This window comes from Leptonychotes weddellii, chromosome 12 (assembly GCF_054177405.1).
Source record: "Leptonychotes weddellii isolate Sample4059 chromosome 12, ASM5417740v2, whole genome shotgun sequence".
Taxonomy (NCBI): domain Eukaryota; kingdom Metazoa; phylum Chordata; class Mammalia; order Carnivora; family Phocidae; genus Leptonychotes; species Leptonychotes weddellii.
Window position 1 is genome coordinate 35355841 of NC_138380.1, and position 26074 is coordinate 35381914.

Genomic DNA, 26074 nt, shown 5'->3' on the forward strand with positions numbered 1-26074 from the left:
TACTGATTCAATGAAAATGTTACCAACAAAATTATAATCTTGCATTAGTTATAATGAAAAATGATTACATACACACATATTTACATACAGAGGATTTTTCTGCATTAATATTTGAGTCAGGTTCTTTAATAGATCAATTGTGAGGATTTCTAATTTTAATTATGTGTTATTTATTTTGGATTTTATGCAATCCAATGGATATCTAATTCAAAATAAAATACATTATTCCTCACTGATGAAATATAACTGAAGACACTAAATATGGAAGCTTATACTTACCACAATATATTTATAAAACTGATATATCTGAAGGGTTTACTTATACAAATACACAGATTTTTAAATTATTATATCATAATAATATAACAACTACAGCTAATATTCATGGAATATTTACTGGGTACTAAACATTATACTAGTTCTTTCCATGCATTATAGAATTTCATTCCATTCCTAAAAAAACCTTTTTTGATAGTTCCATTATTGTCATCACTAGAAGGAATATTCACAATATTAAATAAAAGCAATAAATAGCAAGAATATGGACCATTCAGAATATAAGCCAGCATGCATGATGGAGTAAAATTCTGAAGGATTTTTTCTGAGTCCAGTCCTATGTTGGGGAAGATCTGGGGAGGACATTCTGGAGGAAGATTCACGTAGCCAGGATAGTAGGGGGGCACTTAGAGGACTCCAAGCATTCATTATTTACCAACTGATATCCCTCATGAAATGATTTTAATGTGTTCATAAAAACCTTGCCATTAGTTGCAAAGATGTTAAATAATAAAATATAAATAGTTCCATTAATCTTTTTTTTTAAAGATTTTATTTATTTGACAGAGCACAAGCAGAGGGAGTAGCAGGCAGAAGGAGAGGGAGAAGCAGGCTCCCCGCAGAGCGGGAAGCCTGATGCAGGACTTGAACCCCAGATCCTGGGATCATGACCTGAGCCAAAGGCAGATGCTTAACGACTGAGCCACCCAGGCATGCCAACAGTTCCATTAATCTTAATGGAAAAAAATATGGTGCATTTCATCCTAACTCAAGACACTCAAGCAATGTTCAAAGATAGAAAAATCAGAACATCTAAAAAACATGCAATATCATGATAGCTTATTATATTGACCAAAGGAGGAAAAGATGACTGAATAGCAGGTGGAGGTAGGTGGTAAAGGGTACAAAGACATCATACTAGGAAAGGAAATACAAAAGGAAAGAGCCACGTGACCGACTTTCAGACAGGTAAGCCTTTTGGGAGGTACATGGTTATTCTGCACTCAAACTCAAATTGCACTTGAAAATAGCTATAGCACAGGAAAAAAAAAACTTGAAGCACAAAATAAAGACAAAATCTGAGAGCACTTCAAAATAAATGAAATTAGTGTGTGCTCACAACAGACTGAAGTGTCAAAGAAGCATCTACCTCTTTACACCTCTCACTTCTAAGTACACAAAGCAAACATGCTAACACAGTGATTGGAAAATGTTTTGTAGAGTATTCTCTAACGAAAAGACAATGTTTTGAAAAAATGTCTCTGCCTGAAACTGAAGTGTCAATATTTTGTTTAATGTAGATAACTTATTAAGTTGTAGAATGAAAAAGTACTATACTGAAACAAAGGAGTCACCTGAAAAGCCATGTAACTTTTTAAGAGTCATTATGACTCTTAAATAATTGAAGAGTTGGCAATCAATACATCCATATACATAAAAGCTGAGTATCAGACCTAATCATTCCCATTTTCCACTGAGGCAAATAAGATTGTGCAAGGTTAATTAACCAAACCTTGGTCATAAAGGTAGTAAGATACAGTCAGTACTTCATCCCACTCTGTTTCATATCAAAGCCTGTGTTCTAAATAATTGTGCTATGCATCTAGAATTTCCTTATGTCTATTGCCAGCATTTGAATGATAAAAAGAATTACACAATTTTCTATTAAAAAGTATAAGTAAATGCTCAGTTTTGCAAGGGTCTTCTTTATGTACAGGTGAAGTCAGTTAGAGCTTATCTGGTGAGCAGATGAATACCAAACAGATCTTTCTTACAGTATTTTCACAGCTAATACACTCCTACTAGTGACTGAAATTCTACCACTTGATGGTCTTCTAACTGGGTTTAGAAATTGTCCCCAGTACAATGTATTCTAGGATAAAAACTGAAGGACATTTTTATCATACATAAATATCACATAAGATTTAACTAACAAATACCTTTCCAAAGTAAGGCCATGGAAAGAATGCTGACATATGCAAGTGATAAATTATTGAACACTACATCTGAAATTAATGATGTACTATATGTTGGCTAACTGAATTTAAAAGAAAAGAGGAAAAAAATAATACTGAAGTATGAGTCAGAAGACAGAAGACCTGGGTTTTATCTACCGTGGCCGCTTACTGATTGGCATTGCTTAGGTCACTTGACCCTTCTGAACCAAGGTTCCTTACGTACGGAAGGTAACAAAGTCATTCTAACTACATTGTAGCACTGCTGCAGAAAATTCCATTTAATAATGCAAGTTAATGTATTCTTAAACCTACTTGTCCCTTCAACATGTAAGTTCTAGTTTTCTAATTTTCTTCAGATGGAAAGGGAACAGATTCATATTCCATACATAAAAGCTTTATTTGAAATACCGAAATAAGGAAAAGCAGGAAAGGGTCTCTGCTCAGGGAGGGGAGTGCAGAAATTGAGAGGTGCTAACAGGCAGAGAGAAAAAAAGCAAATTTCATCTAATTTACAATTTTGTTTCTAGATGGCCATGAGATTTAACGTATAAGAAAAGAGAAACAAAACTTACTAAATGAAAAATAAAATGCAAGTTCTTTTTCATATGTTGTCCAGAGCTAATTCTCTTGTTCTTATTCTAGAAATGTAGATTCCTTTAAAATAGAAATCATTCTGGGCGCCTGGATGGCTCAGTCGTTAAGCGTCTGCCTTTGGCTCAGGTCATGATCCCAGGGTCCTGGGATCGAGTCCCACATCGGGATCCCTCCTCGAGGGGAAGCCTGCTTCTCCCTCTCCCACTCCCACTGCTTGTGTTCCTGCTCTCGCTATCTCTGTCCCTGTCAAATAAATAAAATCTTTAAAAAAATAAAATAAAATAAAATAGAAATCATTCTTGCATATTTTTTACAAATAAAAATCATTTCTAAGATATACACTAGGTTGGTTCTAGAAAGAGAGAAGGGGAGAGGGAAGGGAGGAAGGAGAGAGAGAGGGAAGGAAGGGAAAAGGGAGGAAGGAAGGGAGGGAAGAGAAGAGATTTAAATATGAATGCTTTGAAAGAGGCAATTTCTTGTTGAGAGTCCCTGCTGTGGACTTTGGCTTTAAACTTCTGCTGTCACATTATTCCTCTTGTGTTATGGGATTTTTTACTTGCCAACATTGATCCCAAATGCTGAGCCATTTAAAAATCATTCATTCATTCATAGCTTCAGAAGCAAATAAGGTCAGAACATTTTCAGACAGATAGATTATGACTACCACCTTACCACAGTTGTCTTGGCTGGACTGCTCAATGAATTTAAATTAATCTCAGTCAGTTTTAACCCACTGAAGATATGACCCCTAAGCTTTTCTTCAATAAAAATCAGTTGCAGCAAAATAACTTTGCTTCATCAGTGAACAGTCATAAGTTGACCACTATGTAGCTGCTAGTTAATAAGCAGTGAATTGTCCTAAAGGTGCCCAGGGCACAAATTATGAAACACTGTAATGTCTTTCTTCTAGTTTTATTTCAACATAAACCTAAAGTTAATGTAAATCTTAAGAAGACCATGTAATATGGGGCATCTGGGTGGCTCAGTCGGTTAAGTGTTTGACTATTGGTATCAGCTCAGGTCATGATCTCAGGGTCCTGAGATCAAGCCCCAAGTAGGGCTCCACGCTCAGCACAGAGTCTTCTTGGGATATTCTCTCTCTCTCTAAAAATAAAGAAATAAATCTTAAAAAAGGGGCCATATAACTCACTAACATATCTATCACCGTGTTGTATTTACTACAGTTGATGCTTAAACTATTATTATATCAAATATATCCCTTAAACTTGAGAAATGACAGTATTTTTTTAAATTATGAAATGTTAAAATATCACCCAAAGAAACTCATGATTCCAGTGAGATATAGGAGAATATTCGTCATTATTGTACTTCCTATGTGTTATTTATTAATCAACCATAATTTTAAATGTCTGTAAATATTTATACTTGTGAAATCTCCCATTACTTTTTTTTTTTTCCTAATTTCAGTGAAAAAAGCTTACATACCTAAACATAAAATAAGCTTTACTCTTCCAATTCAGGCCACATGAATGATACTCAGAGAAACTGAGAGCACTCCCTATAGCTAATAAATCATACTGAAATTTTGATAAACTCCTACATAGTTTTTGTTTCTTTAGACAGGAAGAAGAGAGATGTGAGTGAAAAAGAGATATTTTGTTGCCCAAAGGTATCAGTTAAGATGTTGTATTAGTAATGAATATATGAAACAGTAATTGACTAAAAAGGCCATAGGTCTATTCCAAAAAGTGTCTTTACAAGATCCCCAAAGCTAAAGAATGCTAATGAAGGCCTGGATCCCAGGATATCCATTGTATTCATACTTAACCTTTCTTGTCTCACCAGCCAAAAAAACTACCAAAGCAAGCAGCAATTAAGAATACATGTGGGGCACCTGGGTGTCTCAGTCGTTGGGCATCTGCCTTCTGCCTTCAGCTCAGGTCATGATCTCCGGGTCCTGGGATGGAGCCCCGCATCGGGCTCCCTGCTCAGCGGGAGGCCTGCTTCTCCCGCTCCCACTCCCCGGCTTGTGTTCCCTCTCTCACCGTGTCTCTATCAAATAAATAAATAAAATCTTAAAAAAAAAAAAAAAGAATACATGTGATGTGTTCTTTCTCTTAGCACTCAGACTTTACCTGCCGATTTGTATCATTGTATTTTCAGGAGGGAGAAACAAAAACTCATTGGTGGCACAGTGACAAAATCCAGAACCCCTTTGGAACATGTTACATAACTCAATATGAAATTTTGTTTCACACAAAACATTTCTGAAATTATGGACTTCAAAGGAAAAATCTGAGTTTGCTGGGGCGCCTGGTTGGCTCAGTTGGTTAAGCAACTGCCTTCGGCTCAGGTCATGATCCTGGAGTCCTAGGATCGAGTCCCACGTCGGGCTCCCTGCTCAGCGGGGGGTCTGCTTCTCCCTCTGACCCTCTTCCCTCTCGTGCTGTCTCCCATTCTCTCTCAAATAAATAAATAAAACCTTTAAAAAAAAAAAAGAAAAATCCGAGTTTGCAAATATAAAACTCATGTTTAATGGCCTTTCAATCATAGATACATGTATACATGTGTATTATGTGTGTGATACACAAACAGGTATAGTGTAAAAATGTTATGTTACATGGGTAATTTTTATGATAGTGATTTTTTTCCATTTTGATAGAATTCAAATTAACATACTTGATTGCATAACATGTACAGATATTATGCCTAACATGATCAAGTACTAAGTGACTTTTTTTCCAAAAACAATGAAAAGAATGAAAGTTAACAGCTTTGCAAATATGCTTATCAGGTCTCAAGCTTGTTTAATACATATTTTTCTGCTAAAATTTGGACAATAGGTGGTTCTCATTTTTCAGTAAAAAACCTATACAAAATGTATTTAATCTTATAAATGTCCCTGTGCTAAAATGGTACCTGGTATACTTCATTTTCCAGAAAGCATCATGTTTTAGCCAGGGAGAAATGGACACAGATGCATGGAAGGACCTATAAGGAAAAATGCCAGTTATGGGAAATTCAGTCCCTGTGGCAGTATCAGCCAGGGGAAATATTTCCAGTATGTTTACATGAAGTCCTTTTGGCACTCTCAAGTGGTAACTTCCGTTTCTTCTTTCCCCTAGGATATCCTGAAAATATCCCTCAGAAGGGATTATTTACTATTAATATAAATTGTTTTCAGCTATGAATATCTAATTATAAATAATGAGCAGCAGAGATGGCATGAAATGTCTCTTACTAGTGAACCAGAATATGAGTTCGGTCTGGTGTCTGACAAAGATAGGTAGAATCAAGACCAAATCATCAATTAAATATTTGGTAGGATAATTTAAATAAATGTCCAATGGAAGTTAAAACAAAAAGGGCTGCTTCAGCTATAGAATTTAATTGGATATGTAGTTAGGGAAACTGAAACTCTAAAGAAGCTCTCACAGGATTACTACAAAGGTTTCCTTGTCGGCTGGCCAAGTAAAGCTCCTGGAAGGAGTACAAGACCTCTGTGGTGTGTTTGCACTGATAGCTGGAGGACCAAGGGATCCATCCAGGTTGACAAGGCATTGACAGTGTGTTGGTAAGGTATGGTGTGTGGCACCACAGGCAAAAGAAACACACGGTACCAAACATCATTTGAAAAGGGCAATGATAGATGATATTATGTTATTTATGAATGTACATATATGTGGTAAATGTTTAAAAATACGAAATAGGAAGGACAAACCCCAAATTCTGAATAGCAATTACTCCTGGAGAGGAAGAGAAAGGATATGAAAGAGGAATGGAGTTTCTTCACTATATTTACAATGTTTTACTTAAAAAAAAAAAAAATCATCTCATGGAAGAACGGCAGAAGTGATCTGAGTGATGATGGGTAAAATAGCTCTCTGAATTACTGTGTATTTAAAATTTCTGAACAATAAATTAAAAATAGAGAAGTATGGGCGCCTAGGTAGCTCAGTTGGTTAAGTGGCCAACTCTTGATTCCGGCTCAGGCCATGATCTCAGGGTTGTGAGATCAAGACCCGAGTCAGGCTCCCTGCTTAGTGGGAAGTCGGTATGAGATTCTGTCTCCCCCTCTCCCCCTCTCCCCCTCCTCACCCTCCCCTTCTCTAAAAATAAATAAATGAAAGAATAACTAAATAACTAAATAAAAAGAGGTTTGATTAAGAAGGGGAACAAAGAAAGGAGATAAATTCTAGAGTTAGCAAGATACTAATTATTCTACCAAATTAATGCCATTCCTTGAAAGCATTCCACATTTTCTACATCTCCTCTATGCCAATGTTTTTCTGAAATTGTATTGTCCACCCACATCTCTGCCAAAAGAAAAGAATCCCACATTTCCTCAAAGCCAACTCAAACATTAATTTCCATATCGAGCCTTCCCTTAATGGCTAAGAAAAAAAAGAAAGCATTTTTTCTCTCAACACTCTACGTACTTCCTCTGACCCAGATTTAATGGCACTGATAAAATATTACTTTTATTTACTATAGCAATATGTATTCTTATCCCCAGCCAGAATGCAACACATGGTAAAAACCTGCATATGGAAAGTACCCCATGGATGTTTTTTGAACTGAAAACTTTGTTGTATTCCAGCACAGTTTTCTTCACTATTTCAGTTTTTCAGAACCAGTCTCTTTTTTAAAAAATTTAAATATATGTGTCATCTGTGAATATAAATTTATGAAAATAAAATATGATAATCAATATAAGAATATGGTATGTGAAAAAGAAATGAAGATAAAACCAGGCACTCTAGTTACAAAGATGATCTCTTTTAATCTTCAAAACAATTACTAAGCATAAATTTTTTTTATTTCTCCATTTTATAATTGAGGAAACTGGGACTCACTGAGAGTAATTACCAAGTTTCCACAACTAGTTTGTGAAGTTTGAGCCCAGAGCCTTTGCTTTCTCTCTGTCTCCCCGCCCCACCCCCATATCCTGTTGGACACCTCTTGGTCTCTTTAAAGAAAAATTAGAACTGATTTAAAAAAAAAAAAATTTGGAATATCTGATCAAATAACTGATTTCACTAAAGAGGGGGATTAAAATTACTTTACATCTATTTAGTGCTTTAATATCGTTTCAAATTTCTCCATGTCTATCATTTGATTCTCACAAGTTATTAAAATTATTTACATATAATACATATTAATGATTCTCCAACAAAGATCAATACAAATCCTTCAAACATTGCACAGTAGTTTCTAATTAACTCAACACAGACCTGTGTCATTGCTTTGCCATAATCTATTTCATCCTCCTTTATTACATCGTGTGTTTTACCTTTTGGACTGTTCTGTAGAGTTCATGGCATATTCATAAGGTTTATATATTTTTGCTACTGGACAGAGTCTGTATCTTCAAAGTATTGGTTCTTCATTCCTCACCCTTTCCTTTTCATGAAATCAAAGAAATTTTCCCAGAACTGTAATTTACACATTTTCTCCATGATCTCGGATAGTTGGCTTTAAAAGCCTTTAAAAGCCTTTTGAAGTAGCAAAGTCAGATACTAAATGTCATGGTGTCAATTCCTCTCTATATCCTTCATTTAGGCTAAGATTGCCCTCCCAACGCAAAACTTCTGTTACCTTCACCCACTGCTCAGAGTGGGAGGCAGCACAAACGAAACCTTTGCTTTATTTTAGTGCTTTTAAAAGCGCCTGCCTAGTAGGGATATTGTGAAGAGTAAAATAGCACATATAAAAATATTAGAGTAAGGCTGGGCACGCAGTAGGTGCCCAATAAATAGTGACTATTAATTTATTATTGTTGCCTTATAATTGTATTTTAATAACTTCATTTATAAAACTTATTTTCGTATTTATAAGCACAGTCATATTTTATATTTTTCTGGGTAACAACTTTCTGCCTTCTCACGCTTTTCAATCATTCAGGATTAAATATCCTTATGTCTTTTTCATAGTTTGGCTTTTTGTTTTAAAATGTTACATTTAGGACACTTTACTCTTCTATTTCAGTAATAGTAGGAGGAACATGAACTTGAGCAATCACTGCCTTAAGTTTTCTGCCTTAATACTGAAAACCAAAACATTACACCTTAAAAACAACTCTGTCAGACCAAGCTTGCTTTCTTCTTGTGAATTTATCTTCTAAACTGCAATTATATTCCACAATACCTACAAGGCCCTGAGAGGATACAGGATATCCTGGAACATGAGGATTAAATCAGATATTGTACATGAAATGCTTAGGATCAAACCTGGAACATAGTAACTGCTCATCAAAAGTCAGTGCTTTGTTGTGGTATCATTACATCTGAGAAATGACATGGATGGAGACCTCAGTGCCTAGAACCAGCAATACTTCCAGTACTTGGGCGGGTGTCTATAGAAGAGCTTTTCCTTTGAGCTCCAAGAATAGCCAAAAATATGTCCACAGTAAGTAGGAGAGGCAAAAGACAGAATGGCAAACAAGAAAATACAAGATGCCAATTGTAGATTCCCAGAATGATTTGGGAGGTAGTTAGCCTTACTGCAAAGGCCTGGATCCTCCACATGATGCTCAGGGGCTCTGTCAAAAAAAAACTGAGTTCTGATAGTTATTGCTTTTATTCCTAGTCTCAGGATTTATTTTTCTTGAGGTAGCATAGTAAGCATCCTGCTTCGTTTTCTCCCTTGACAGTTTTGATTTGTCCTAATAAAGAAGTGCATCTTTATTGCACTCTGCCCCTCCCCCAGTTCACATACACACTCTTATAAATATTTTTTAAAAAGAACTGCATCTTCTGTGTCAGTCCCTCATCTCTTTCCCCCAATGTAAGAGAAGTTCTAGAAAAATCTTTAATATCTGCCTGCAAATGCCAGTGACCCAGTTTCTAATATTTTCTATCATTATTAAATATCAATAGCATGCCTGTTTAATAGACTTTGCTTTATTGTGCCAGAAATTGCATGCTTCTCACATGTGCAGTCAAAGGTCTTTTCCAAAAGGCCTTATGATTTGGGTAGAGCTTTGCAGTGGGGCCAGAACCTCTAGGCCCCACATTGTCCTTCCACAGCTATCACCCATGGCTCAATCCCTGGGATGCACTATCTTTTATTAAATTGTCTATGTCTTCACCCTTTGGTTAACACAGTCAGCTATCCTATTAAATCCCTGCCTTGGTCTCGCAGAAAGAGAAAATATATATTCTTACTTTTGTATCTGCAAGAGCTCTATAAGGAGTTAAGTTTTCCAAAATTTCTTTTTCATTGCCTTCTGAACCTAGCTGTTTCTCCTTCAAGTTTCACATTATCTTATTTCAGTCATACCAGCTTGGATAGGAGTTTGCCTTTTCTTACATCTCTGATCACTTTGCCCTGTCTCTGTACAAAGATTTTTTTGGGTAGTTTACTTTTTTCGATTTGTTTCTGAGTATACACTTTTCATTAATTACTTCTGTAGTTGTAAATAACTATTTTACTATCTAAAACTTTTTGGCTTTATTTCTTCCCTTGAGACTTCATGGTTTAATTTGTCTTGCTATTCTAACCTCTTCAGAAGTGAGCAAAGAGAAACATGTATTTCATTTTTATTTATTTATGAATAATACATTTTAAGTTTATTGAGTTATAGAAATGCCACCTATAAGATCTCTGCTTTAAAAATTTTGTTATGATTTGCTTTATAACAAAGATGACATATATTCTTGTAAAATTTCCACAGACACATGAAAAAAGGTTTATATTCTTTCAGTAGGAAGTACATCTCCCTCTCTCTCCGTGTGTGTGTACGTATAATCACACACGCGTGCACGCTCCCCACAATACTAATTCATAGGTTCCCTTTATACTCTTTTCCAAACCGCATGCCATTCTTGGGAGTTGGAAACATACCAAATGTCTTGTGCCTAAGAATCTGAGCTTAAGCAAACACATCTCTTTGGCTCATCTTAATATAACCAATTATCAAGTTTCTACCCTATATACCTCTCCTAAGATGATAGCACCTCTTATAGGAAAGAGAATGAATTATAAAGGGAATCTTAGTGAGGCTGTTCTGGTCTCTGTTTCTAAGAAAGCTCACAATTTCTAAATGGACTAGTAAATGGGCCCCACAGGAAGATGACTTGGTCCAACACTAGGAAGGATTGGAGATTAGAGAACTATACTATAATGGAATTATGCAGTTTTAGTACTTGAAAATACCTTAAAGATCACCTGGTCTCTCGCTCGCTGTTTCTTTCTCTCTCTCCCTCTCTCACACACATACACACACACATATTTTACCTCCTCCTCTAGACTAGGGGAATCATGCAATTTTTCTCAAGATGTTTTATCCAAAGTTCCACAGGCCACCAATATGTGTTTTACAGTGTACAACATGAAAATGTCATTTTCCCTAAATATAAGTTGTCCAATTTAGTCATCTGTTATACTTGGTAAAAAATATGTGACAAAATAGCACCATATGTGTTTAAACATAAGAACGAATCCATCAAAATTAGGTCTGGCAAAAATAAGTAAAATACATAAGGGAGGTAAATCTATGCCATAAGAAAAAATATTTTGTAAAAGTATTGTGGGCATTATTTGTAAGTGTAGAGGAAAAGATGGATGATACTATCTAGTTGCTAATATTTGAAACTGAGGTATCTAAATGAGCCATAGAAAATCTGTATCTACTCACTTGAATTGCTAAAATGCAATATCTCAGGGGATTTATAGAATTAGATTGACCTTTATACAAATCAGAGTATAATACATATGAGGAAGCTACATCAAACCCTACAACGTTTCTTCTTTGGCTTTGCCAAAGAAATTAAGCCTATGTTGTTTTTAAATAATGGAAGTAAATACATGTGAGACCACAATATAATCTTAAAGAGAAAACATTTTCTCCTCAGCAAGATACATATATTAAAGTGAACTGGAATGCAGAGAACCATCCCCTGAGTTAATAAGATACAGCTGGTTCTTTTGGAAACAGAATGATGGCTGAAGACACCTGTGTATGTGTTTGGCATCAAACATCAGCCATTATTCTATCATATCTATTTGGTCAGTGAGCAAGAAGTCTCACAATTTTTAATGAAATTGACCAGATCAGTTCTTTATCAAAACTCTGATACAATATACTTGCTAACTTATAAGTCACCTCTTCAATGCTGCTTTCACAACTGTGTGGTTTACCATGGAGGTACTTTTAGTAAACTAATCTGATGAGTTAAAAGTTGAATTTCAAAAATGTGAAAACTATCTACAGCAGAATACAGACTTACTTGTAAAAGAAAACAGTCTTAAAGATGTTCACTTTTATGTTTCATAGGTAAAGGTAAAATCATGAAAACAGAATAGACTTCCATTTGTGATAAATACGTTTTCAGATTTCTATGGACCCTTCAATATGAATGATATATTGTCAGCAAAAGACACAGATCAGTAATTGAAATAATATAGTTTTTTTTCTAGTATCAGAGATGGATTGTATGTCCTAAAAACATCTTAAATTTAGCTGGGAAAAAAAAAAAAAGATTAACAACAAAAGAAACAAACCAACAAAAACCCTACATGTCATTCCTACATACCTTACAGAACACAGCGTTATTTTATCCCATAATCCATAAAACTATACTAGTCTTTAAGACCATAGCTAAACTGAGATATAGTTAATTTTTTCTCACCCACCTGGGAAGAGTAGGCAGAGTAAAACTGAGACAAAATTCTAATGAAGATCAGTTGCAGAACCAGTGCCTCCAATTGCCCATAAAGGATGCACATAAAAAAACAAAAAGAGTCTGACTGCAAGCATGATTCTTTCACTATAGCATCAGGGAGTCATCCTATGAGCCAAGTTAAAGAATCTAACAAATATTCTCATTTAAAAACAGACACCTGGGCGCCTGGGTGGCTCAGTCGTTAAGCAGCTGCCTTCAGCTCAGGTCATGATCCGAGGGTCTTGGGATCGAGCCCCACATCGGGCTCCCTGCTCAGTGGGGAGCCTGCTCTCCCTCTCCCACTCCCCCTACTTGTGTTCCCTCTCTCGCTGTGTCTCTGTCAAATAAATAAATAAAAATCTTAAAAAAAAAAAAAAAAAAACAGACACCTGGGGGCGCCTGGGTGGCTCACTCCTTAAGTGTCAGCCTTTGGATCAGGTCACGATCCCAGGGTCCTGGGATCAAGCCCTGCATTGGGCTCCCTGCTCCGCGGGAAGCCTGCTTCTCCCTCTCCCACTCCCCTTGCTTGTGTTCCCTCTCTCACTGTGTCTCTCTCTGTCAAATAAAATCGCTAAAAAATAAATAAAAAGACAGATGGGCAAAGGACATCACTAGAAATTTAAGAATAAGGAAATCCAAAAGGCACATCAATACAATTGAACATGTTTAAATTTATTGTAGTTAAATAAGTATAAATAAAAAATAAAATATTGTTTCTTCTCTTCCAGATCAGCAAATATGAAAGGACTGAAAATACCTAGCATTAGAGACAGCATGAAGAATATCTATCCCACATAGTATCAGTAAGAAAATAAGGCAACTTTTATTCTGGAAATTCCATTACTAAAAAATATATCTTAAGGAGGTGTGTGAATAAGTACACAAAGAATTTTAAGCAAGAAAGTTCAGAGAAGTATTTTTAATATCAGAAGTTTGAAAACAATCTAAATTTCTATCAATTAAGAACTCTCCTGAGTTATCTAAGCTCCATATTAAAGTGATCAAGAATATCGATGTTGATCTGAGTCTCTGAATTTACTGTTCCCCTTATAGCCATGTGCCCCCTCCCCCCACCTTCCTCAACACTCTCTGTTAAGCCAGGGCATGTGACTACTATGAATAATGAGTGTTGAGCAGAGGTGATGGGTGACACGTCTATATTGAAGTATTTAAGAGCCAGTGTGTGAACATTCATCTCCACTCTGCCCCTGACCTAGAAACTATATTTCTAAATAGCATATCTGCAAGGCAAATGCTGGCTGAAATATCGAGTCACTAATAGGAAGATAGCTACTGGAGCCACAACAGACTTTATGAGATCAAAAAATGAACTTATGTGTGTTGTTTGGGAGATTTGGCGATTTATTAATTACCATCATAGAGAACAGCCTACCCTGACTAACAAAAGCATTTCTAGCAAAAGTGGGATACTGTTGTAAAAAAAATATATATATATGGCATTGGCTTAGTCATCAAGTGGAAGGTAGCAAGAAAACTATTTCCAAAGACCAGTGAAATATTATATTCATGCTATGTAGTACCAAAACATTTGATAAAATTGAAGACTTGATAACTTGAAAGAGACTCTCTACCTAATTAACTTGTAGCCCTGGGCCGATGACTATGATGACTGCATGAACTTAATAGCGTGTGTTAATTGTTATTGGTGGTGTTTGGCAAGTATTACAAGAAAAGTGAGATCAAGATAGAATTAGTACCAAGGAGGGTACTGGGAAGCAAGCCCTCAAAATGAAATCTTAGAACAATTATTTTTGTCCTTGAAAACAGAGCTGGGATCCTTGCTTATGGCAATAGGATGCTAGTAATCCATGGTGCTCTGTGGTATCATAATTAAATCATCACCTGTGACTGATTGTGAGGGTCTGCCAATTCAAGTGCTTTGAGGTACTGAAGGGTCGGTTTCTGTTACATAATTATTTAAAAACATTGATGAGGGAGAGATACTTCTGCACTACAGAGTTTACAGAAAGAAAATGGCAAGTTTGGGTTTTGAACATTCTGATTTCAAAGCAAAAAAAAAAAAAAGGATTCCTAGAATATTAATGGACAATTGGCACTGCTTAACTTCCAATGAGAAGGTAGTGGTAATTACTGTAATAGGACATAAGCATGAAATCATAACCTGAATGTTAAGAATGTGGGTTTTTTGGTTTTTAGTTTTTGATTAGTGTCTAACCAATCATAGGGTCTTCAGAAATAAAATATATGAGCAGCTTACTAAATATTACTTGTTACAGTCTGAATGTGTCTCTCCAAAATTCGTATGTTGAAATCCTAATGCCCAATGTGATGATATTAGAAGGTAGGGCCTTTGGCTGAAACCCTCACGAATGACATTAATGCCCTTATAAAAAAGGCCTAAGAAAGCACCCTCGCTCCTCCCACCATGTGAGGACACAATGAGAAGTCTACTGGAAAAGGGTCTTTACCAGAACCTAAGTATCTGGCACCCTGATCTAAGATTTCCAGCCTCCACAACTGTGAGAAATAAGTTTGTTTATAAACTACCCAGGTATTTTGTTAGACAGCCCGACTAAGACATTACTTTATATAACAGGGAAAAAAATGGGTCTGGTGACCAAACAGACTTGTGAAACCACAACTGAAGTCATAGCTGCTTAGCCAGTATTTATAGATTCAAGAGTTCACAGACCCAAAGTGCTTGATTGATGGGGAGGCTAGTTCCCCTGGAGGAAGGACCCTAAATAACTGCCACACATACTGTAAATTTTTCTCCTACTCTTCCCGAAGGTACTTACCACCATTTTCTTTGGTGACTGGTATGTGGGAAAGACGGGACAGCCAGGCCTTTAAAAATGTACTAAACGCAGGCTCAGAATTGGTATTCATTCTTGAAGGCCCCAAAATGCCACAATATTCTGCAAGTCAAAATGAGCATATAGTGATAATTCGATAAACGGCGTTTTCATTCAAGTCTGTATCACAATGAACTCCGTGGGCCCAAGGACCCATCCTGTGATTATATTCCCATTTCCCAGATGCATAGTTTAAGTAGATCTACTTAACTGGCAGACACCGGCTCCCTACCTCATGGAATAGGGGCTATTATTATGAAAGGCAGGATCAGGTGGACTCCCATAGAACCTCCTCTCCCTCTACCAAACAACCTAGGGAAACTGGAGGTAAGAGCCACCAGCAGAAAGCAGGTGGATCTCCACAGATAACTATGCACTGCCATAAACTTAATCAGGTGATTCCACCAATTTCAGCTGCTAGTTTAGAAACAGTATCTTTACGGAACAAATTATCAAAGCCTCTGATACCTGGTATGAGCCAGTTTCTCTGCATTCTTCTTCCAGAATCTGGATGGTGGGGATGCATGAAGCCACTGAGGGCAGTAGGACAAGTGACACGAGGGAGTTCCAGGTGTGTGCACGCTGATGTCGGAGAAACGTTTACCAGCTTCTTCTGGTGCCCTGGCTCCTCACAGCCCGACTGGGTCTCGGAGGCCCTAAGGCTTCCTGGGGCAGAGCCAGACTCCTTGCTGGGGAGGCCCCCCAGGCTACAGTGCATCATATTCCTGCGCTCTCCCCACAGTAGTCCAGAATATACCTCCCCTAGTGCCTTCTGCTTTTTCTTTTTCTAAGATGACGAATAGTACACCGACATGTAGTTGACTTCTGCTAGAAACCGGATATACCCAGAGTTTAAATCGAGTACGGCCAACATTCTGTCAGAGGCAGAGGAGGCTGCCCGCGAGCGAGTAAGGCAGGCTGGCGCAGTCCGGGACTGTGGACTTCATAGCTGGGAATAAAGAAGGGCTGATGAGTACGTCCATGTTGGGGTTCACCGAATGCTGCCTCCGCTTCGTAACCCCGATGGGTTTCTCATTTCCAAACGTGTCAACTTCACTTTTCCGTCCCCTGACATTTAATACACTGATTTAAACATATATTGTACATGAGTTACAAATCCTCACTTCTGCCACTCTGCTAGAACTTTTCCAGAAAAGCCTCCATTTCTTCCTTGATCCCGTTTCTACAAGTAATGCGAAGTTACTGTCAGTGTTTGGAGGCTGGAACTGACGAGCTGCTGGTCGGTCATCCTGGGCAAGCAGCGGGCAAGGCCGGTGGAGGTGGTGTGGAAGTACCGCGGAAGGGGAGGTGGAAACCCCCACGGAGTCACAGCGGTGGCACGAGGCCATGGCGAGGTGGCGCAGGCGCGGCGTGGCCCCTTCCCACGGGAAGAGCGAGTCCAAGTCTGTCCACTGCAAGACAGGAAAGCGAGCGAGCTGCTCCCACAGCCGCGCGCTGAAGTTGTGCAGGAAGAGGTCTCGGCCCCTCCCTGCCACGGGCTGCCCCGCCCACAGGTGGGCCCACAGGTGTTGTGGTCCTGGTCTTCGTTGCACTCGCCCCCACGGCCAGACCAGAGCAAGTGAATGTCGAGAGGCTCAGCATGCTTTTGCTGAGGGGCGCGGGTACCTGGTATACAGCTAATGACAGGACAATTGCTTTTTTTCCCTCTTTAACAATTGTGAAAAAACATGAAGAGGAGTCAGCTTTTACCTAACATAGTTGAAAGTTGTTTAGAACCCAGTTAACTCTCCATTTCTCTACCAAACTCCAGTCTGGTTAGGTTTGCATCACAGTGAAATCCTACAGAATAGGACATTTCTTCCACTGCCTTGATGACATCATGAAAACTGGACCAGATGAGCAGGAAGCAGGGGTTGTCTTGGACGATTTAATAAGATACACAGGAAGCCAAAAGATGAGAGAGATAAATCCTATCACAATTCAAGGGCTAATCACTGCAGTCATGTTTCTGGGACCTAGTTGTTGTGACATTCTCTCCAAAGTGAAAGATACTTCATTTTCACTTTTTACTTTTAAAAAACAAGTACAGTGGCTGGAGGTCTCTGAATTCTTGAGACAATATATACCACTTGGAGTGTGCTATTCTTACTAATTTATGGAAACCCATACAGTTAAAAATTTTTAGAGGAGCCTGGAGGTGGCCCAGGTTCTAAGGCAAGCCAGTCTGCTACTTGAGCCTATTCACACATCTGATCTAACAATGCTTACTGTGTCTGAGAAAAATGGGAATATTATGAACAGTTCTGGCAATTTCCAATAAGAGAAATGCAGTGCAGATACACAGGGATTGGGAATTGGGAATCAAAGCATTACTCCATGTTTCTCTTACACAGGAAATTATTTTTTTTGACAATTCCTCCTGCATTGCCTCTTCTCCATGCTACATCTATTTTTTTCATGGAAAATTCCATTGACAAGTTGACTGAGGAGAAAAAAAAAAAAACTCAGACTTTTATAGATGGTTCTGCACTATATTCCTGGAACCAACAGGGAGTGGCCTTTTATAGCATCACTGTTCTATTCAAGAATGTTCTTGAAAAATAGTACTGAAGAGAACGTATCCCAAGAGAAGAATTTCATACATTTCATTTTCCAGTTTGTCTGGACCAAGAGATAGCTCCTGAAGCACTGGCAGTGGCTAATGGTTTGACTGGATCGAGAGGGACATGGGAAAAATTGGAATATTGGTGAGAAGAAGATCTGGAGAAGAGATGTGCAAATGAACTTTTGCAATGTGCACAGAGTATGAAGATCTTCATATCCATGTTAATGTTCATCAGCGGGCATTCACTGTAGAGGACAGTTTCAAATATCAGATGGAAATGACAGCGTGTTCTATTCCTGTCAGTCTTATCCATGGACACATAAAAAATGTCCATGAGACTACTCTGCATGGATCAAAAAATGGACTTCCCCTCATCTGATCCTTTTATTGATACTATTGGGTACTTAATCTGTCAACATCAGAGACCAAAACTACCATTCTTCCTTGGGTGTGGCTGGAGGACTGGCCAGATAGCTTTTGACAGGCTGTTTACATTACACTTTGCTATTTGATGCTGGAGCTACAACCTCCACCAACAGGGGGAACTTTATTTAGAAGGACGCTTTAAAGCATGAGGATGGAAAAGAGATGTGCTCCATTCTAAATGCTCCCTATTCCTGTCAGCATCATGCCAGCCATGGTTCTTCATCTTAGAAGCAATAGTTAGTTCACAGTCCTTGATTTCTTTTGGCATTCCCAGGACCGGCTTGATCACAGTCCATCAGATATGTCAGCAGCAGCCAAAGTGTCTCCTTCCCAAATGTGTCAGGCCTCTCCTCCATGTTTCTAACTCATTATCTGTATCCTCAGCTTCTGCCTGTGGTTCCTCAGTCCTAGAGTTGACAGCTTCCTCCCACAATTATTATCTCTGTGGTATGTCACTATTCCCTTTTGGTTTCTCGGGCCCCTCAATACCTTTTTGACCCATTCCCAAAGTCTTGAGAATTTTCCATTTGACATCCCATCTGACTTCAAATTAGCAAATACACATTGGAGAAACCTTATGAATGTAAGATGTATATGGAAAAATCTGCCAGCAGTCAGTCCTCAATTTTATTGCATACAGAGAAACTTTATGAATATAATGATTCATTTGAACACACATGTCACTTTATATAAGAGACCGCACACAGGGAAGAAAAGTGATATAAGCATTAAATGTGGGAATGTCTTCAGCAAAAAGTTCCATGTCACTATTTATCAGAACACTCACACCAGTATCTTTAGACCTATGAGACTGGTATTGCTTTCTTGAGCGTCACAATTTGAAAGGCCCATTTTGGCCCTCTTTAAACCATATCTCTTCACAGGGCACTAAGTCCAGAACCAAAAGAAGGACCCAGCCAAAGCCCTATGGCATTCCTGCTTAAACATGCTCCTTGTACCACAGATCTCATAACTTCCTGTCCAAATAGCTCTGGGGCCAATTAGAGGGCCTACATGAGCCTGTTCCTCAGATTTGTTGATCAGCAAGTGTGGAAACACTTCAGCTTGTATGGTACACAAGAGGTGGGCAGAGGAAGGAGCTTGGCTGTACACGAAGTGCCACACACCCTCAACAAAATGCTCCTCACAGTGCAGGATGATCCTGAATATGAGAAGAGGGGGGGTGGTAGGCTCCAGGCCCAGAGGAGTTCAGTCATATCTGTGATAATGCCCATGAATTCAAGAACCAAAATGCAAGCACTCATGAAAAAAAGAACTAAAATAGGAATGAGATGTTGTGAACATTTGAAAGTGTGCATGTGTTCAACAATAAATCAAAACTTATTATATATCAAAGAATTCACACTCAGGGAAAATCTTATCAAATATGATATGAGGAAATAAAGCTTTTCTCTTAGATATAACCGTATAAATCATGTTTCAGATGTGATACCAAACATTTTATAGAAAAGATTACAGAATACTTTTTTATTAATAAGTTCAATGTGGAACACCTATTCAAAGCTATTCAAAAAGCAACTGAATAATTTTAATAATCAGACAATGTACATTAAGCATATACACAAACTTTCCCTGAGATAGAAAGGATTTATCTGAAAATGTAGAGATACTGGACTTTCTTGTTAATCCAACATAACCATGACCATAAAATTAATATAGTAAATGATGCCATAACTAGAGTACATTTATCAAGATTTTCTACATTAATACCACCAGTATGGCATAATACACAGTGGAAATATAATAACCCTTTAGAAGTTTAAACTATCATACCACAAACCTTTTCTCCTATTATTTCTTGGAAAATATAAATAGCTTTTGACATTTGTAACTGAATTGTCCTTTCAATAAAAAGCTATTATTTTGGTTATGTTGCAAAAAAGGACTATGTGTGAAAAATGCTCAGTAGAACATATCAGCAGATTGCAAAATTTCAGGGCTAAAATTAGGTTAAGGGCATTGTCAGAAAGTGAATATTTTCATGTTAAAGTTTTTGAAACATATTTTACTGCAACTTGGGTTAAGGAAAAGCCTTGGAAGTACAAAGATAACTGCATAAACGATCTACCTCAGGGAGGATTTGAGATTCACCTCCCTAAAGGTACGTGTTGTGTATCAAAGGGGAATGCAACCTGGGGCCACAGAGATATTATGGGGGTTGTAAACTGGGAAAGACTGCCTAATCCTATTCCCATACCTCTGGATGTTTCCGTACATTCCAGAGGGTAAGAACCAAGGAGGTTTGCCTTCTCTTTCCAAGAAGAATTTGTTTACACAAGGGAGTAAAGATTACTTTCCCTCTCACAGGAGAAGAGAAACATTTGTCCTCTTATATAAATGCTCAGATTCATATTTTGGGGGTTCCTCATTTAGAGTAGAGAGCCAGGTACATGTAAGGTCACATCTATCTGGCTTTCATCACATGACCCAAGAAAGGGGAAAAAATTGAGACAAAATGAACTAATGCAGCTATTGATATGAGTAATAATGCGTCCCTGACTCAGAAACCTTATGCCTATTTTTAGAATAATGCAAATAAATATAAATATTGAAACGTAATAGGTATGACCTTTCCACTTTCTAAACTCACATTATACACCATTAAATTGAGAAAGACCTTTGAAGGCAAGAAAGGAAAGAAATACAACAGATGGAAGGACTATGTCTAGAAAAGAATTATAGATGAGCTTATTGGCACATGGAAATGAGAATAATTGGAAAGATAGGAAGCCTTTTAAGACTATGAGAGAGTCATACTGCCAAAAAACCATAAATTTTTGCCTTTAAAAGTCTGTGATTGTTCAGTGCTTAAAACAACCCTTGGCTCCACAGTTCTCCAAGGTCAGAAATTAGACTGAAAAAGCTGTGCAGCCACCAAGGAGAGCAAAACCTAAGATGCATTTTAAATGCGCCCAAGAAGGACAGAAAGGAGAAACAACAACAACAACAACAAAATGAAACAAAAACTCCCTCATGATAAGTGGAGCCTGAACCCTCAGATTCAAGAACAACTTTGGAGCCTAATCACCAGAGTCCCCACATTCCTAGGGTAAAGAATTCCATAGTACTTGCCAGTAGAATTCCAGAATTTCTCTAGACCAGTGAAATCTGGTGCCTAGACGTGAAGCAGAAATATTTAATGGTCACCAAATATCCACGTGCTCTCCTACTTTCCCTAACTGCTTTGCAGTTAAAAGAAGTTGTGTTAGGAGTTTTATCCAACAGACTTTGAGCAAAAGTGACCTGAGTCACTCTGGCACAGAAGCATTGAGATACAGTTCTCTCTTCCCTGTAAAGGTTACCTGAAAACTAGGTAGTAGTGTTTCTACATGATACAAGCCACCTGGATCCCACAGCTTAGAAGGAGGCTCCCCTTGAGAACCACTGGACTCCTGCCGATTTTGAGTGAGAAATAAGTGCATGTTGTTAAACTACGGAAATTTGGAGGGCTTTGTTACTACAGTATTGTGTATCCCAGCAGTGCTCAATCAGGGGTGATTTTGGCCCTACTAGAGATATCTGGCCATGTCTGGAGGCATTTTTGGTTGTCACAACTGCGAAGGGAAAGCCACAAGCATCTAGTGGGTAGAGGCCAAGGATGCTGCCAAACATCCTGTGATGCACAGGACAGCCCCCCATCCAGAGAACTGTTTGGCCAAAAATGTCGATGGTGTCACTGTTGAGGAATCCTGGCCAAGCCTAACCGGGTCCACATGACATTTAAATGGCCCATGATATACTGTTAAGTGAAAAAAAATCTCAGATTTATTCTAATCATCTTTATGCAGCATTTTGAAATGGTGTGAATCTCCCTGTATCCACTTGTGCCTGTAATCTATTCTTTCCACACTCTCCAGAGTGATCTTTTTAAAAAATGTAAAGCAAATCACATCACTTCCCTCCTCAAAACTTCAAAGGCTTCAGTCACACTCATAATGAAAACTCTACTCTGTACCTTGGCCTATGAGGTACCTGCCCTCCTACCAATCCAATGTCATTGCTATCCCTTACACAAGGCCTTATACAGTCCTTCAGATTTGCCACATACATTCCTGCCGTGGAACCCTCTTCCTGATCTGTTTATCCTCTAGATAACTGATGTCTCTGCCCTCAGTGGAGGGCTCTGCTCCAAAGCCTCCTCCCCAGAGAGGCTTTCCCTGATTACCCTACCTGGAATAGATTCCACTTCCAGTCATTCCTTATCCCCTTACCCTGCTTTATTTCCCCTCACAGAACTTAGGCATACCTGAAATTTTGCTGTGTATTTCTTTGTTTGCAATCTCCCGCACCAAAATTAGCTGCATCAAGTAGAGGTTTAATATTTTCTCCACATCTCTAGGCTTAGAATCATGGCTAGATCTTAGAAGTACATGATAAATACTTGTTGAATAAATGACTAAATGGATATAAATGCATTAAGGGATACCAGGAACTATGAAAAATGTTAATATTGTTCACCCTTGGGTTGTACAATTTCAAAGGATTTTCATTTCTTACTTATAACTCATTTCCTACCTCTGTTACTTTATACACCAATTTTTATTTTATTAATGTGAATGTCACATGTAAGACGGTTGAGTTTTAGAGGCAATTTCTTCATTATATCCATGAAGAGAGGAATTATGTAACAAATCTACATTTTGGCTTGTTATACTCTCTTGGAATCAAATGGCACAACCCAGATTCCCCAAGTTTTGTATTTTATTTTTATTTTTCTAAAGAGTTTTTTATTTATTCATTTAACAAAGATAAAGAGAGAGAGAGGGAACACAAGCAGGAGGAGCAGCAGAGGGAGAGGGAGAAGCAGGCTCTCCACTGAGCAGGGAGTTCAACATGGGGCTCCATTCCAGGACCCCGGGATCAGGACCAGAGCCAAAAGCAGATGCTTTACCCGCCGAGCCACCCAGGTACCCCTCCCCTAGTTTTGTATTTTAATAAAGACTTTTCTTTTGGTGGATATTAAGTCCATCTAAGGAAATAAAGGAATAAGAAGAATTTCCCTTAATGCCTCAAAGGATTTCAACTGAAAGTACCAGGATCAAATTAAAGGAGAGTTCCACAAATAACATGTTATAAGATAATAAGACTCCAGGGCACCTGGGTGGCTGAGTCAGGTAAGTGTCTGCCTTCAGCTCAGGTCATGATCCCAGAGTCCTGGGATCAAGCCCCCCATCAGACTCCCTGCTCAGTAGGGAGCCTGCTTCTCCCCCTCCTGCTCCCCCTGCTGTGCTCTCTCTCTGTCAAATAAATAAAATCTTAAAAAAAATAGTAAGATTCCTATCCAATCTCAACCTTCAGAACAGCTCTTAGAAATTAAGTACACTCCTATATTCATCACGGGTGAGCTCTCAATGAACTGCAAAACAATGATAAAGAAAATATGAATTTGTTCTAATGAGAAACTCTGGGTACAATCCACATTTGAGATAATTAAAAAATAACGGACATTGAGTATTGAGAAAGGATATTAATCTTCACTAATGAATGAGACTGTATTATGATGTTATAATTAAAATGTCTGTAGTTTCTTTTGGAAATGACAAGCATCAACAAAATAGGAAAGATTTAAGATGAGCTTAAGAAAGTCTAATCTGGGTGTATCTCTGAAGACAAAACTATAGTGAATATGGGTATAGTGAATATGGGGATGAACAAAAAGAACAAGCTCTTTTCATATACCAGAAAGAAAAATTTTCAGGGGGTAAAATCCAACATTGAAATTAAACTGTTTTGTTATCAGGTTATAAACTGTTTTAATAAAAATTATATCCTTTTTTTTTTAAAGATTTTTTTAAAGATTTATTTACTATTTGAGATAGAGAAAGAGAGAGTGTGCATGCGTGGGGGGAGGGGCAGGGGGAGAGAATCTCAAGCAGACTCCCCACTGAGTGTGGAGCCCAACACAGGGCTCCATCTCATGACCCATGAGATCATGACCTGAGCTGAAACCAAGAGTTGGACGCTTAACTGACTGAGCCACCCAGATGCCCCAGTAAAAATGATGTCCTAAATAATATCACAATGAAAACTTTCAGCTAGCATTCTTTAAGTATCTCAAACAGTGCATTGGTGTTTTCACTATGTCCAATAGGAGAGGAAGATACAAATGGACAAGTGGAAAGTACTTCAAGTTTAAAAAATTAGATACTGATGACAAAATTGATACAAAACTTTGGATAAATAATATCCACACTGGCACAACTATTTGACTTGTGTCTTAAAGAATAAGGCTGACTAAAATACTGAGTCATTTATTTAAAAAAATCCAAACCACATGTACCTTAAAAAGATAGATACCTATTGATATAAATGGTAATTCAATCAAAATAGCACAAAAAATATTAAGATGATATATCCAAGTATCTGGAGAATGGGTAATGAAATCAAGATCAATAAGCCAGTAATGTGGCAAAGTTATACTTAATAGATATTCTTTTACTTAATATCATTATCCAATTGAAGATGTGACTATGAACAGAATACAATAGATGTTTTATAGTAAGGTTTTATTAACCATTTTGACATGATACCCCCTGATATTTGACTTCCAAAATTAATACAAATTGGTTTGGATATGAACACGATCCTGTAGACAGGCAATGGATTTTTAGGTTAAGCAAAAGTTAACCACAGATTAATATTAATGGAGCCCATTGGATAAGCCTCCAATCAGTTAACATATCAGTGAACTTATGCATTGGAAGGCACGGAGTTTAATGGTAAACAAAGTAATTGAGTACTTACTAATGAGTAAAAAATGAGTTTTAATTACATTTGCTGATTATATGAAAATGGAAGAGTAGTGAAGAATGACAGTGTTATGCGGGCTTTAGCAGGAATGAGGTTGTCGGTGTGGGGAACAGGTGCTTTAGAAACAAGTATTACTCAGGATTCCATCTCAATGAGTTGATATTTGGGTGATTTGTTTATTTGTTTCTCCTAAAGTAGTGACTTTCTTTGCCTGAGAAAAGCAGCAACAGTAAAAGAGTGGGCAGATTTGGGGATTCATGGCTGATTTTAATTCTGTATTTTATAAATTCACAAAAATTATTTTAACCTTTGGAAGCTGCTTGACAGACTGAGAATGGTCAAAAAGGATAACCACGAAAAATATGAAATTATAATTTGATAATTTATTCATTTATACATATTTATTATACTCTTCCTCTGTGCCAAGCATTGTTCTAAGACTTTAGAGTGTTTGTGAATAAAAAAGATTAATGTTTGCCCCTGTGAAATTTACACTGTAGCAAAATTGCTTCCTTCTGGATTTCTTTTCTTCCCTCAGTGACACTATACAGGGTTTCACATGAAAGCAAAGTATCTGTTCTCCATGCTATCAGAGAATGGGAGAATAGACTCAGCATTTATGTAGTACCTACTGGCTTTCTGTGTTGCATCTCAGGGGTACAGAGATGCAAAGCATCTATAGCTACTGGGAAAGTATTTAGGGACAAAATATATTAAGAGGTATTACCTGAGACTCGATGAAATTTTTTAGACACATAAGGAGAGACCTAGACGGAGGGGGTGGCATGTGAAAGCATGACATGTTTTATGAATGTAAAGAAGAGTAGGAGAATAAAGGCCAGATCATAATGAATTGTGTATATCATGCAAATAGGTTTAAAGTACAATCATGGGGAAAGGGGAGTCACGGAAGGATTTGCAACAGGGAAATATGATCACATGTGTGTAAGGCCCAAATTAGTGAAGAGGAAAATAAGCCTAGGTACAGGGAAACTGAGGAGTCTATTGCCATAGCCATGG

The 26074-nt window shown here is 37.8% G+C and overlaps 1 pseudogene; it reads right to left on the minus strand.

The window, feature by feature from the left end:
- Positions 1–14922: 14922 nt before the first annotated feature.
- LOC145716658 (proteasome assembly chaperone 4 pseudogene) lies at positions 14923–18785 on the minus strand (annotated as a pseudogene).
- Positions 18786–26074: the final 7289 nt, after the last annotated feature.